Source organism: Tympanuchus pallidicinctus, unplaced genomic scaffold (assembly GCF_026119805.1).
Source record: "Tympanuchus pallidicinctus isolate F22 unplaced genomic scaffold, pur_lepc_1.0 scaffold8, whole genome shotgun sequence".
Classification (NCBI taxonomy): Eukaryota; Metazoa; Chordata; class Aves; order Galliformes; family Phasianidae; genus Tympanuchus; species Tympanuchus pallidicinctus.
In genome coordinates, this window is record NW_026294802.1 from 20,726,134 (window position 1) to 20,731,356 (window position 5,223).

At 42.2% G+C, this 5,223-nt stretch overlaps 1 long non-coding RNA gene across 1 annotated transcript; it reads right to left on the reverse strand.

Moving 5' to 3' along the window:
• Positions 1-429: 429 nt before the first annotated feature.
• LOC128073810 (uncharacterized) lies at positions 430-1,656 on the reverse strand. Its single transcript, XR_008202895.1, has 2 exons — positions 1,320-1,656; positions 430-1,225 (listed from the first exon to the last, which is right to left on the reverse strand). It is a non-coding gene; the product is annotated as an uncharacterized LOC128073810 (long non-coding RNA).
• Between the last annotated feature and the right edge of the window lie 3,567 nt (positions 1,657-5,223).

Sequence of the window (5,223 nt, forward strand, 5' to 3'; positions counted from 1 at the left end):
ACCATCTTTTTTTTTTTTTTTCATTCAAAGTGTAATGAACTATTTTCAAATACAGCAATTGCTTGAGATAATTCACTCCAGATTATCCCAGACGAAAGGCAGACTCATAGAAAAAAAGCAGACATATTAGAATTTCACCAGTCTGGAGATATCCTTCAGGCTGACCCAGAGCACTAGCTGTTCTTTTCTAAAATAGGGTCAAATAATAGACCTGAAACTTCTGAGTGGAGTGGCATTTCTGCTCAATGAAAGCAAGCCTGAGCTGTCTGCTTGACACTCATATTGATTCAAAAGGTTTCAGTTGTGGATTTTTTGTGCAAATGTAATGAAGATGCTGTCACTGATGGTGATGCTACCAAAGCTACTTTCCAAAATGACTGGTTGAGATCTTGTAGAAGTAGCTTTTTACTGTTTCTGATGAGTCTGAAGTAAGAAGAATCGAGTGGGGGAAAAAAAGAAAAAAAAGAAAAAAAGAAAAAAAACCCCAAAATTTAATAATGTTAATCTAGATTGCTCTTTGTTTCACTTTATAAACTGTTATACCATTTTTGCTGTTCACATTTGTATCTAAATATGTTGTTCATTCTCTTGCTCCAGGAAATGTTTTGAAATTGCCATGCAATTTCTTCGCCATTGATACAGTGAACTTGTCTGGGCACGACCTCCACTACAAATCATAGAATCATAGAATCATAGAATCACAAGGTTGGAAACGACCTATAAGATCATCCAGTCCAACCATCTCCTCATCACCATTGCCACCACAAGCACTAAACCACATCACGCAGCACGTCATCCAGACACCTCTTGAACACTGCCAGGGACGGCGACTCCACCACCTGCCTGGGCAGCCATTCCAGTGCCTGACCACTCTCTGAGAGAAAAAGTTCTTCCTTATGTCCAACCTAAACCTCCTCTGATACAACTTGTGATACAAGTCTGTGATACAACTCTGATACAACAAATGGAAAGAAGGAGACAGAGAATGTGTGAGAAAGTGCAGATTCAGAATCTTACCCACTTCTTACCGCTTCCTGCACTGCCGGCATCCAATCTTTCTGAAAAAGCGAAACATAAGGTTTAAGTCTAAAGAGGAACGCTATGATGGTCAGACCTGAATCCCTGGAAACCACAGCGTAGATATCTCATCCCAGGAACTGCTGCACACCCCCGTGCCCCCATGCACCGCCAATCACTTCCCAGTGCCGTGTCATGAAGTTGAAGCCTGTAGCAGAAGGACAAATGTCACATTTTACTGTGTTTCTCAAGCGCAGTTCAATTAACTAAGACCACCAATCACAGAAGACCCTGAAAGTAACTCAGATTTTGTTCAACAGGACTCCAGAAGAGCCAAAAAAGTCCCAGAAGGGACTGATCGCAGAATACGGGGAAGGTTTCGGTTGGTTCCGCCATCCAGGGAGCCCCGGGATAACGGAGCAGACCTGCAGCTGTCGCGAGAGCGGCTGACGTGATGCGAGCGTTGCCAGGGCAACGGCGGGAGATTTGAACGGGCGCAAACCCAGAGGAAGCCCTTGATCACCAAGATTTGCTGCTTTGGAGCTGTCCCAGGCAGAACCGCAGCGAACGATCGCGAGGTACAGGGAGGGGGTCGGTCTGTTCCTTCATCCAGGGAGCCCCGAGATAACGGAGCAGCCTGGCAGCTCTAGCAAGAGCAGCTGACGAGGCGTGAGGGTTGCCAGGGCAACGTCTCTGCATCCACGCCCCTTTACCTAGAAAAAGCCTCCGGGAGGGCAGCGGTCGTCGGGAGGAGTAAGGGAGTGTGAAGCATGTGGGCTGGTCAAATGTGGAGACTCCGTAAGCCACCCATTTACTGGACAACGCATTTAGAAAGGTTGTTTTTAACATAAAGAGAGTAATAGGTGTGGGGCACTTGTTAACGGCCTGGTAATGGGGCAAGGGTGGTGCCAGCATTACTGCCAGGGCAGGGCTGATCAGTCACACCCTGTTAAGGCTACATGAATAGTGCTAATGAGTCTGCTGGGGGAAATGCTGTCTGGATGGCTGGGCCCAAAGAGTTGTGCTCAGTGGAGTTAAATCCAGTTAGCTGGATGCTGGTCATGAGTGGTGTCCCCCAGGGCTTGGTGCTGGGGCTGCTGTTTAACATCTTTATTAATGATTTTGATGGGGAGTTTGAGTGTGCCCTTAGTAAGCTTGAAGATGGTGCCAAGTTGGGCAGGAGTGTTGATCTGCCTGAGGGAAGAAGGGCACTACAGAGGGACCTGGACAGATTGGATTGATGGGCCAAGGTGAACTGTATGAGTTTCATTAGGGCTGACTGTTGGGTCCTGCATTTTGGTCACAGTAACCCCAGGCAACCCTACAGCCTTGGGGAGTGTCTGGAAAGCTGCCTGATGGCAAGAGACCTTGGTGTACTGATGGACAGTGGGCTAAATATGAGCCAGCACAGGATCCTGGCTTGTATCAGGAATGGTGCAGTGAACAGGAATAGAGAATTAATCCTGCCCCTATACTCAACATTGGTGAGGCCTCACCTTGAGTACTGTGTTCCATTTCAGACACCTCAGTACAAAAAAGAAATCAAAGTGCTGGACAGGTCCAAAGAAGGGCAATAAGGCTTGTGAAGGGCTTGGAGAATATGCCCTATGAGAAGCAACTCAAGGAACTGGGGCTGTTTAGTCTGGGGAAAGGGAGTCCGAGGGGAGAGCGTATTGCTCTCTTCCAATACCTGAAAGGTGCTTACAGCGAGAGCGGGGTTGATCTCTTCTCACTGGTGACAGGTGACAGGATGAGGGAAATGGCCTTAAGTTGTGCCAGGGGAGGTTTAGGTTGGATATCAGGAAAAACTTATTTACAGAAAGGGTTGTTAAGCACTGCAATAGGCTCCCTAGGGAGCTGGTTGAGTCACCATCCCTGAATGTGTTTAAAAACCATTTGGATGTGGTGCTCAGGGACATATTTGCCAGAGGGTTGTTAGTTAAGGTAGTATGGTTGGGTCGTGGTTGGACTTGATGATCTTTAAGGTCTTTTCTAACCTGACTGATTCTGTCTGTGAGAGATTGGCTGGCATCTAAAGGTTTAAATTACACATCTGATTTCCTATTCCCAGGAATTACTGGATTATACGACACCTTCCATTTGCAGCTGTGAACCTTTTCCTTTGCAATGGTTTAGTAGATTTAAAAAAAAAAAAAAAAAAAAAAAAAAAAGGATTTCCTGACATTTTAAAATCTTAAAATATACTTTCATTTCACTTCCAAAAAGTTATGAAATAGCTTCCTGTGCAGCATATGCTTTTTGAAAGTGGAGCCACAGTCTAAAAGTCAAAGGAACATTATTATGTGGGAAGCCTGACATACTTGCTAAGCAAATGTCCTCACCTAGGAACTTATGTCTCATTTCTTACATCTAGAAGAAGAATAGGTTGTAAATATAAGCATATGAGATCTTGATACCATCCACAGTATATTATAAGAGAAAGCTCAAGAGATGAGTAACTGGATGATGTTCTCTACTGGTAATTTATATAGTACCCTTTCCATAGCATAGAAACATGTTAAATATTTCATAAACCTCAGCTCACTGCATATATTCTTAGAGAAGGACATAACTCCTTTCATGGCACATGATCAGAAAATATTGAAAATACTACTGTGAATAGCCACTGAAAAAACTTGAGCTCATGCTTGACTTAAGAATGTTGCTTTCATTATGGTGACTTACTTATTTTTGGGTCACCTGTTTTCCAAAAGGCCTGCAGAAACGTTCTACATCTGATTTTTTTTTTTTTGTGGTTTTTTTTTTTTTTTGGGGGGGGGGGGGGGAGGGGGAAGCAATATCTATGGGTAAGTTCCCTCAAAAAACTCCAAGATCCCCACTGCAGTCACATGTTACTTTTCTTTATGAAATGATTATTCTTTGTCCTCTTCTGCCATGCAGAGAAAGAAAGGTTTTAAGATTTTATTTCCAGACTTCTGGAAGCTGATGTGATTCTGTTTAGTCACTCTAGGGAATGATCTCAGTTACATAATGTTTGCTTCTTATCTCACAGGACACAAACCTCAGGTTTGGAAGCATAGATGATATGTTTGAGGAGAATCTGCCATTTCTCTTATACAGTAGTGAAACAACATAATAAAAGGGAGAAAGGGAAGACCTTTTATTATATAGTCATAGCACTGTCTAATTTGTGACGTTATTCTTTCCTATGCTCAATTGCTCTCTAGCAGGAAAAGGCACAAACTTTGGGGCTTTTCCATCTTTTCTTTTACTGATTACAGTTCTGTTGCTATGCATATGATGGGAAATATCCTGAGTTAGCACTGTACTAGCTAATTCAGGTATAGGTTGCAGAGAAAATGTTGGGCTTAATGAAAGATTAAAAACTGATGAAGCAAATTGTATGTGTGTAGTTAGGTTTTGCTGAGCCCCATACTGTTACCATTCTATTGAATGTAGGCTATATAGCTTTAACTTAATTTTGTTGTATTTGTAATATATAAACATAGCTTAATGGAATATAGGTGGCTGTTGTTAGGAATCACATTTTGGATTTAAAAAAAAAAAGTTATTTCTTTTAACAGGGAAAATTGTATCACCATGTGTTCAGAGCAAAGATAATGCAAACCACTACAAAGATTTTTATTCCTTGTCAAGGCAAGAATGGGAAATTGTAATGGATTTTTGTTCACAGCTGATTTTATAACCTATCACATTAAATGGCATCACATTCACATGACCTGGCTTTACATAACAGAGTTATAATAGCTCAGCTGAGCACAGAACCTGCATTTTGCTGTAGCAGTCGATGTTTAGTCCAACCCAATATTAATTACTCTCAGCAGGTTTTAAATTTTCTTGTTTCTGTAGAATTAAAAATAGTTTTCTTCACATTAAAAGGATCTGGTATCTATATGCTGTACACCAAAGTGACCCTTTAACTGAGGCCATGGTGAAATTGGCTCCCGGAACATTGTTTTAATTTTTAGCTGTATTTAGTAAATAAGATCTTTGAATCCCTCTGTCAGTACCACATAATAACTGCTTAATTAGTTACCCAGTTACAATAAGATACGACAAAAAGTAAAGGTCTCAAAGATATGATGTTCCTGTACATTTTGTAAAGACTGAGGGTTAGAGAGTAGAGAAGGATCCAGATTGGTGCCAGTAGGGGTGGAGCATGGTCTCAGCCACAGGTGATCAACTTGCCCTGCTAAAGCACCCATCAGTGCTCCTTCACTAAGC